Source organism: Nanorana parkeri, unplaced genomic scaffold (genome assembly GCF_000935625.1).
Source record: "Nanorana parkeri isolate BGI_ZX_2015 unplaced genomic scaffold, ASM93562v1 scaffold1560, whole genome shotgun sequence".
NCBI lineage: Eukaryota > Metazoa > Chordata > Amphibia > Anura > Dicroglossidae > Nanorana > Nanorana parkeri.
In genome coordinates, this window is record NW_017307828.1 from 105,380 (window position 1) to 116,183 (window position 10,804).

General features: G+C 44.5%; 1 non-coding gene across 1 annotated transcript; it reads right to left on the bottom strand.

Annotated features, from left to right (window-relative positions):
- Positions 1-9,835: 9,835 nt before the first annotated feature.
- TRNAW-CCA lies at positions 9,836-9,907 on the bottom strand. The gene has a single exon. It is a non-coding gene; the product is annotated as a tRNA-Trp (tRNA).
- Between the last annotated feature and the right edge of the window lie 897 nt (positions 9,908-10,804).

Here is a 10,804-nt window from a genome sequence, read left to right on the forward strand (position 1 = left end):
ACTTTTTGAGCTTCAAGACTAGACTAGAGAAAAATTCAAAAGTTAGGAGGCAGCTGTCATTTGTAAGGAGCACACGGAGCTCCTGGGATTTGTACATCTGTTTTAACCCCTTCATGACTGAGGCCTTTTTTTCATTTTTTTTGCACCCATGTTATATTCCACATTTTAGGCCTGAAAAATTACTTAAAACCCCCAAACATTATATATTTTCTGAAAGCCAAGACCCTGTAGAATAAAATGGTGGCAGTTGCAAATTTTTATGTTGCACGATATTAGCACAACTCCTTATCAAACCCCAACATTTAGTAAAAAATTTACTTAAATGCCCCAAAACACAATAAAATACCATTTTTTTTAAAATATAAAAGATGGGGTTACAACGAGTAAATAGATACCCAACATGCCCACGTTCAAAATTGTGTGAGTCTGTGAAACGGCGACAAAATTCAATACCCCAAAAAGTCCATAGACGACGCTTTAAAAGCCCCCACAGGTCATCAGTTTAGAGATACCCAAAAATAGTGGTCCTAGAATTATGGATGCACCGATACTTTGAGTACCAATACCGATAAAAACTGTCACATGACAATAAACAAAAATGTATCAGTACTTGTACTTGTAAGTACTTGGGCAAGTATCAGTACTTGTACTCGCAAAACTGATATCGGTGCATCCCTTTATTTATAAAAACAAAATCATATATTAAAACAGATGTACAAATCCCAGGAGCTCTGTTTGCTCCTTACAAATGACAGCTGCCTCCTAATTTTTGAATTTTTCTCTAGTCTAGTCTTGGAGCTCGAAAAGTATCGGTACATGTACTTGTACCGAGTACTGTACTCGGTATCGGTGCATCCCTACCTAGAATTATTGCTCTCACTCCGGCGTGCGCGGCGATACCCAACATGTGTAGCGCGTTCGTCGTTATTATACGTAGGCGCTTCTGACGCGTCAGGGGTGTGAAAACTTTGGAAAAAACTTACTTGTCCAAGGACTAAAGCGGGGCCGAATCTACTTGTCCCTCATGACAATCTACTTGTCCTGATACAAAAAATTTTTTTTTAACCAAAACCGTATTTAGCAGTGCTAAGAAGCACTTCTCATTGGTCAGTGTCGTCAGGTGACTTCGTTGACCAACGAGTGCTTGCAATTTGCGAGCGAAATTCAGAATACATGGAACAGGTACAGATAGTACACCCGTACTGGTGGACAGGAAGGACCGTTTGCTGAAAGGTAAGTATAGTGGGAGGGAGATTGTGCGGGTAATTCCATTTTCCCAAATTACTTGGGAAAGTGAATATACCCTTTAGGGTTGGTGCAGACTTGGGGATTCCCAGGACGTGCGATCGTGTGCGGTTGCATCCGCATGTATGGGGTTACATTTGCGTGGCAATCGCTGGAAAAAAAGGTAGATGTACCCATTTTCACTATACGCACCGCGCAGTGTTTTCAACCGTGATCATGTGGAATCGCCCAAGCGGTATTGCAGCAGGAAAATGCGCAATCTGCCTGGCACGACTTGGGTGCCATTAGAAAATAATGGCATTGACAGCACGATCGGCGGTGGTGTGCGATTCCGTGACCACCCAGCCATCCGCTCGGTTTCGTGCACGATGACCGGGCAGTCACGGATCGCACACCACTGCCAAATGCGCTGACAGTGCCATTATTTTCTAATTTTCTAATGGCACCCCAGTCATGCCAGGCAGATTGCGCATTTACCATCTGCAATACCGCCCTGCACGTGCGGTTGCCAACGATTGCAGTTGAAAACACTGCGCGTTTATTCGCATGCAGATGGGGGCAGCGGGGCTGGTTTTAAATTTTTTCTATTTTTATTTACTTTGTAAAAATGTTTTATTTGTTTTATTATTTTTACATTTTTATTTAGTTAAATTTTTAATTAATATTTTTTCTTTTTTAACTATATTTTTTTTAAACTTGTATTGCTATCACACAGGGAATAATAATCCCCTGTGTGATAGCATTTGGAGGTGACAGGTACTCTTTAATCGATCCTGTCACCTCCAACACAGGAGTTCTAGCACAGCACTGTTGCTAGAACTCCTGTGACAGGAACGAGCAGCGGCTGCCGGGGACAGAGGCTGGGGGAGGTGACAGAGCCTGTCACTACTCCACCCTCCAGCTTTGTCACGGCTCCACGCCCTTTGCTCCGTCCCCAGCTCTCAGCGCTCCGTCCCCGCCCCCCGCTGTCGGCGCTCCACGCCCCCCGCTCGCAGCGCCGCTCTCGGCACTCAAAGAAAACCAGCCCTGCTACTTGTCCGTAGCAGGGCTAAAACAGTGCAAAAACCACTTGCCCGGCACCCGGAACTACATGTCCCGGGCGTCAGGCAATACGAATTCCACACCCCAGCCTGTGTTTACGTGAGGACGCGCAAGCTCACAGGGGCCTTTAAAAAAATTAAATTATTTTATGTTAATTTTAAAAAAAAATTTTTTTACTTTAATTGCTATCATATAGGGGGGCTAACAAGCCCACAATGTGATAGCAGATGGTGGTGACAGGTACTCTTTAAGGTGATGCTGGGGGTCCAAAAGACCCCCAGTGTCACCTTTACACTCCAAATAAGCTATTCAAGTGCAGATTGCACTTGAATAGCTTATAGCTGGGCTTCAGGAGCCCAGAACTGACAGCTATGGGACCGGAAGTGATGCAATCTGCATTGGTCCCAGTCCCATAGAACGGGGAGGGGATCGGCGAACTGAGGTTCGTCCATCTCCTCCCCAGCTCCCCCCGACACCAGAGAAGCCGGCCCCAGGCCAGTACGAGGGGCAATGGAGCCCGGGAACACAGCGGGGGTGTCGGGGGAACCCCCTTCACCGGCCCGTAGAAGCGATCTGGCGACAGCTGAGTGGCCAGAAACGCTTCTACTGTAAAGCCGACAGTCGGCTTTACAAGTTTAAACAGAGTCCCGGTGGGAGTCTATTTAAACAGCCCCGATGCCAGCGACGTGCACTCTACGTCGTTGGTCGTGACCGGGTTAATGTATGATTTTGTTTTTATAAACATATATAAAAAGGGATGCACCAATACCATTTTTGCAAGTACAAGTACCAATACATTTTTGTTTATGGTCATGTGTCACTTTTTCTAAAACAAGATCGACTAATGATTTCAGGACAGTGGTGGAGCGCCAGAGCTAGGTCCCAGCTGCAACCCTGGTAGTTCTCATGAAAATGTATCGGCACTGGTATCTGAACAGGTATCGGTGCAATCCTACATTGCAATGTAAAAAAAAAAGCATTGCATCGCCCCTACACATTGCACACTCGTTATATGGTGCTTAACACGCGTGGCTGGTGAAAAGAGCCCCATAGCAATATTCCCTCCCAGGTTCAAATCTTAACGATCCTAATGGGAGTGCTGATTGTCCCTTTAAACTAGTTGTTACCAGACTTGAGTACTACTTGAAACTTGTTGAAAGCCTGCTAGCACTCCTATTAACCTTCCTGGCGGTAATCTCGAGTGTGGCTCGGGGTTAATTTTCAGTACCAAAAGCGGTAACCCCGAGCCACACTCGGGCGTCTTCCGGGTTCCTACCCTGCGAGCGCTGGCATTGCAGGGGGGCGGAACCAGCGAGAAATTCAAAAGTAAAAAATAGAAGAAAAAAAAAGGAGATAATCATACTGCCAGGGAGGTTGTAGCCAGCACCATCAACATGCCTGCAAACATGTGATACATGTCTGATCACCAGCTTTACATACACAAAGGGAAGTAGATGTTACGAGAGGGCGGAAGTGACCTCAGGAGAAAGATCCGCACCTGATGATATGTGAACAAGCCCTCAGGGCTTATTCATATGGCTGGAAAAAAAAACCACTGCATATTTATAAAATCGGGCAAGGGCTTCATGTGTCCTAATGATAAAAAGGCACTAGGCTGCAAGGACCACCTGCGTCCTTATTAATGAGGGCCGCCTACGTCCAAATACTAAGGGACGCCAGGCAACAAGGGCCGTCTGCGTCCCCATAATAAGGGGCGCCAGGCAACAAAGCACCTGCATCCTAATAATGAGGGACCACATGCCCTTTGTAGAACTCATTTTACAGGCTTCAACAAAGCTGCCTGAAGCTTGCCGAAAGCTTAAAAAAAACAAACCAAAAAACAACATACTACTGAAGCCTGTATATACACAGGACCTTACATCAACGGCCCCGTTAAACAAAGTTGCTTTGAAATCCCAATTCAGTGAGTTTTTCATGCCATGGATTTTAATACGTTGTTGTTGGTTTTCAGCACATTTGTGTTGCATTTACTTCAGTTTCTATTGTGTCTTCGCTAATAAGCACATAACAAAAATACTTAGCATAATCTTGAACACATGATCACATGCAAACATGATAGGTGTGTTATACCATGTTAAATCCGCAAAGAGAAAATTATTGCCTTTTGTATAAACACTACATTCAAAAAGTGCACTTTAACATACCTTAACTCCTTTCACATATGAGGAAATCCTTTTTCTAGTGGAATACTCAGCCACCTGCCAGTTCAAATTTCCTTGTGAGACACAGTAGTTTTGTCAAAGAAAGCCATCCCGGAATCCTTTTAGATGTGAGTGCTCTTAGCTTCCAGTCTCCCCATAAGGGAAATGTCAACCACCTGCCAATTCCCATTTCCTGCCTCCTCAGGCCATCTTTAAGACAGCATCCCTGCAATCCTTTTAGATGTGCATGCTCCTAGCTCACAGACTCCCTATGCACTACTCTAGAATTTCTTAATCATTTTAACATGGAGGAACACTTTAAATAGGTTTCAGGTCTCCCAGAACTCTGTTAATATTATGGTATATCTAAAGCACATGGTATATTACCGTGAACCATGAGTTGAGATAGGAGTAAAGCTGGCCATACACTGCTTGAATTTTGTGCAGGTCCTGCTGATTCGGTTAAAATTCAAGCAGTGTGTGGCCCCCTCCCTTCAGGAAAAGTATTTTTTTTTAAATCAAAATTTGTCAAAGGAGCCAGCCTGAATATTTTTGGCTGAACAGTGACTGCAGCAGATCAGCCGCCACTATTTGGGTATTCTGACAGCGGCATACCCGCCACTATCAGAATACGATAGCCTGATGAGGAAGGGGGTTCCCCCATCCATACTGTTCAGTGTGCATGGGAGAAATGAAGCACAAAAACTAGTGTATGGCCAGCTTAAAGGAGAACTATGGGGTTAAGGCTTTTCCCCATAGTTCTCCTTAGGGTAACGGGAGGACACAAACTAGCGGCCTCCCGGCACCCTAGGCATAAAAAAAAACTTTTTTTTTTGAAAATTTTCAGTAATTTTTCCTAATTATAGTAAAAAATAAAACCCGTAGTGGTGATTAAATACCACCAAAATAAAGCTCTATCTGTCCCCAAAAAATGGTATAAAATTAATTTCAGTACAGCGTTGCATGACGGAATAAACGTCAGTCAAAGTACCGCAGCGCTGAATACTGAAAAATGGCCTGGCCAGGAAGGGGGTCTAAACACCTGGTCTTGAAGTGGTTAAGATAAAAAATAAGTAATGTGGCATACTTTGCGTTTTTGACACCCAGGTCTGCTTTATACGACACTATGATTTTCAGTGATTAAAATAAAATGTAAAAAAAAATTATAAAAAAGAAAGACAGACTGAAAATTGTAGCTTTCTTTCACAATGGTGCCTGCTTACATTAATGGTCAGTGGAAAAGTATCCCCTTAGAACCCATTCACACATGTGTGCACACTAAAACGCTTAGTGTTGGCAGTGGGGGCGGCGTCTTGCATTGTAATAATCCAACGAATTAACAATGCAATCCATGGATTAATTTTTTTTCAAACTTTATTGAAATATCAAAGTGACATTTCATTCACATCTTTCTACCACAATGGAGCTGTGTTGCAGTGACATCAGGTGAGCTCCAGTGCACTGCGAAAAAATGCAGCATGTCTCAAGGTAGCATTGCAGTATGTTCACAGTTGTTAACATAGTGCCGATCTTACACTGGTCAGTCAGTGACGTGCCCCTCTTACACTGGTGGTCAGTGACGTGCCCCTCTTACACTGGTGGTCAGTGACGTGCCCCTCTTACACTGGTGGTCAGTGACGTGCCCCTCTTACACTGGTGGTCAGTGACGTGCTTCCTTACAGCAATAGTCAGTGAAGTGCCCACTTATACTGGTGGTCAGGGTAGTACCCGCTTATGTTAGTTGTTAGTGTAGTGCCTCCTTAAACTGGTGGTCAGTGAGTGACATGCCCCATTACACCAGTGATCAGTGGGAGCCCCAGTAAGATCAGTAAGGCCCCCTTACATTTTTAGTAAGTGGAAGAAAAAACCCTTGTGGTAAGTATACCCCTTACATTGGTGGACAGTGAGGAAGTGTTTTACCTTTACAGCCAGCTTAAAACATCATTGATGTCAGTGGTTATATATCTAAGAGTCAAAAAACAAAGACTCCCGGTGCTCAAGGAACGTCTAGGAACCCTCTGGCGGAACCCTGGTTGAAAAAGACATCTCTACTTTTTTTGTCTATGCTCGGTTACTTGGAAATGAAAGAGTTAAGTGTCTCAATAACTAGGCCTCCATTAGGGCCTGTTCACATGAGATCAGGTCCTGATCAGCAGACGTGGAGCTGCTGATGCAGTGCGTTTTTGACGCGTTTTAGGTCCGGATGCTGACAGTTCATTTTTTTTTTTAGCCAAGGGGCTGCCAGTATGCAAATTGAGCCTCTGAGGTCACTTCCGCCCTCTCGGAACATCTACTTCCCTTTGTGTATGTAAAGCTGGTGATCAGACATGTATCACATATTTGCAGGAATGTTGATGGTGCTGGCTACAGCAATCTGCAGAGAACGAGCCCGCAGGAGACGTCGTTATTGGGTACACCCAATCTTGAAGCTCCGGGACTCCAAGGGTCAGTTCTGGAGTTTGTATGAGGATTTGCGAGGTCACACGGATAATTTTTTTTCCTTTACTCGTATGTCCATGGCAAGGTAATGGGCATGTTCCAAATGTTTGCAGTTCATGTCGTTACTTTTACCCCAACCTGTCTATCGTTGATAACATCATAATAAGTGGTGCAAGAATACATTTTTTTTTCCCTTAGCTGCATTGCGTTGCGTTTCCGTTTCCGGACCGGACAAAATGTGACGTGCAGTATTCGTAAGCTGAACGGACTGCGCACGTGAGAACTGTAGCCCATAAAACACATAGGGGATACATTGGGATGCATTTTGAGTGCAGCAGCGTACGGAGCTGGTCAGCAAAAACGGACGTCGTGTGAACAGGCCCTTAAAGTTTCCTGTGCAGCCTAGTGATGACTCTCATAGGCATTATTTTAGTAAACATTATAATTTCTAGGATGCTGAGGTTAGACCTTAATAATGACAATCTGTCACTACCATAATTTATTAAAATTCCTTTAATGCATTTAAACAGCCCTGTTTTCATTGATTTTACATTTAAAACCTCGGTCACCATATACATTACAACTTGACTATACAATCAGCTTTAGATGTACCAAAATTATGTAATATGACCAGCAACCTAAACCATCCAATCAATCTGTATCCAGTGAGGATACTCTCACTACAAAGTGGTTGGTAGACCTAAAGGAGATTGTACTTTTAGGGTCCATTCACACCATAGCGTTGATCAAACAATACCATGCAATTAACATATGTTATAGCACAGAGCATTTGAAGCTTCTTAACATGTGCTAGGCACATTGCCTTGCCATTCATCTGAATGGCACCTCAATGCCCCTCCTGGCAGGAACATAGTAGGTATTGCAGTATCACGCATTGATTTGTACTGCGAAGCACAGTCGCCAGGATGGGACTCTATGATATGAATGGGCCTTTAGACTGTAATGTGTGTGGTGAGCTTATGGGACATGCAGAAATGCTAAGAATTACATTTCACAGCTAAAAAAAAAAATTAAAAAAAAAATTCAGGATTTAGGTGTGTCCATGGTGGAAGTGGAAACTTTCATCCACTGAGTTAGGGCCCACAAGAACCTCTGTGAGACCCCAGTGATGCTCATTAAAAGAACCGTGCCAAGCATTAGAGGGCCGGGAAAGAAATTGGGCGTGAAGTTTTCCTGGATTAGAAGATCATATAGCACAAGACACCACACAGGTACAAGGACGACAACATGTGATGTCACTGATGATACGAGACATCCCAACCTGAAAAAAAATCATTTCAGGGAGGTGAACTCTCCACCATCCCCCCCATCCGGGAGGGGGGCAGGAGAGGACAGGGGAGAGGGCACTTCCCTGAAATAATGGGAGATAGCAGAGGAGCTAATGCTATTCCCGTTATCTGCTGTTTCGTCCGCCGTCCGAAAAAAATAAATAAAACCTGAAGGAGAACTTCAGGTCCATCTCTGCTGATTGACAGCAGCAGTGGGCGGATGCAATAGCCAGCCTGATATTGCAATTTGAAATAGCCAATAGCAGCCTAGCTATTCATTCTCCTGCTGTCTGTTTTTTGTTGTTTTTTTTTACTCTGACGGCGGATAGCGGCCCTTATGTCGAAAAAAAAAAACATAGCAGGGGATCCCTAGAGGCTAAAAATGTTTCTCTCAGGCATCACGGAGCCGCTATCTTTTAGCGGGAGACTCCCAGAACATCCAGGAGAGTTGAGATGTCTGTGATACTGCTTTCTACTGGACTCGAAACAAGAACCAATGAAGCTTGAAAAAAACATATGAAAAACCCTTCAAAAACATGCAAAAATAAAAAGGAAGCGTCCAAATTGCCTGAAAACGATCACACTCCAGTGTACACGAGGGCTATGTATATAAGAAGCACTCTTTCCAAGGTTGAATATTCCTCCCTAGCTGCAGGTAAGCGCTGGATGTGCAGACACATGTGGATAATGGACTGCTCATGTCAGCCTGTCAATGCTTTGTGCATGCGGAGCAGCTGCCTGGGACTACTAGGGCCACAAGAATCTGCAGCCGGACATAAATGTCCCGTGTGAATAAGGCCACAGGGCCCATGTACACTTTGCCATTCTTGTGTGTTGCATTAACGCATGTTGTTGCATTAAGACAGCCTTCTCAAAATAAATGGGCTGCTTTGACGTAACATATATTAATGTATGACAACACGTGGTGGTGCAACACACAAAACAGGCATAACGCATACATGCAGGAATTTTCCCATGCAGTGCCCCACAATGCACATTAGCGCGCTACTAGTAATGCGGGAACTGCATCGCACAACTGTGATTCTGCCCCCAAACTGCATAATGACAAGTGACCGTCTCAGGAGTAATGATGGGCTCGGGCATGTTCGCAGCTCCACGTGCCAAGCCCGCCAGGAAGCTGACAGCGCCAATCACAGGTGCTGAGACATGTTCCCGGTCCGCAGTTGCAGAGATCGGGAAATGTCTCAGTGCCTGTGATTGGCGATGCACGCTGTCAGCTTCCTGGCGGGCACGGCACGTGTAGCTGCGAACACGCCCGAGCCCATCACTACTCAGGAGTAGGAGTTCTCTTGGCACTCTGCCTCTGGGAATCATGCCTGTGACTTCAATGGCTCATGGGACTTTTAGTTCTACACCAGCTGGCATGCCAGGGCTGACTATCCCTCTTCAAAATACACTTCACACAACCCAGTGGTATGATGAAGATTAATAAAAACATTGATTGTTAGCTGCCGGTAGATGGCAGTCTTACACTACACTGAACTTTATTCCATTGAATCTCACAAAAGTTAAATTAAAATGAACTAGGCCAAGACTTGGAGATCAGCTAGTAAATGTACCAAGTTTAATTACAGTCCATACATTAACAAGCAGGTAGAAATAAAAAACAAAACAGACCCTATAAAGTATTAAAATACATGACCCCGACGTGATTCGAACACGCAGCCTTCTGATCTGGAGTCAGACGCGCTACCGTTGCGCCACGAGGTCCGCAACCACTGTGTCTCGAAGGCGCTAATAACTCAACAAAGCTCACCCCCCTACAACGTGCCATACAATTCAGTCTACTCATAGTCATATTTCTTAGCGTGATATTCAATTTAGCATTTTGTAATTCACATTGACTATCTCCGCAGAAGAACAAACACATTCCGTTACGCTCACCTTGAGTTGCTGTCGTCACTTTAACGAGATAGGCCTCTGCTAGGCTTTGAAAATTCAGGCCGGTGTTCTATCGAAACTTCCAATTTGTCGACTTTTCCAACTGTTGACGTCACATCCTGTGACTGCTAGTAGGAGATCTACACCGCCAAACTATCTGTAACCCCGTACCTAGCGAAGGAGTACTGTGCGTACTCGTGCCGCAGCGCTGGCTACTACCCATGTGCAAACGCGGCTTCTGTGCGCTCCCGAGTTCAAGATGCTTACGTAATGGAGCTGTGAGAGAACTATCCAGTGACGTTGTCCGGGGTTTCATTTTGTCGGATTTAGGGCTTGTAATCCTAATAAACTCTTCTATTCCCATGTAGGTTTACGCACCCTCTTTTCTATCCAAAAACATATATGTAGTATTAGAAGGAATTTTAAAGAAGGTTCATGTGCAGTGGCGTCACAAGGGGGGTGCGGCCCGCTCCCGCATGACACCATTGCAGGGGTCATTCTGAGCCTGATGAAGGGGACCCTGTGAGGCCCCAAAAACGTTTGTACTGCAATGACATGTATGTGTCATTAAACTGATTTTGTTTCATAGTAATGGGGTGCTGGTGACATCTTTGGATTTTGTGATATTTGCACACTCACCAGCCAGCATGCAAAAAAAACCTGTAACTGCTAAGGTTAAAAACAGAGGTTTAGACAGGTTTTTTTGCATGCTGGCTGGTGAGTGGG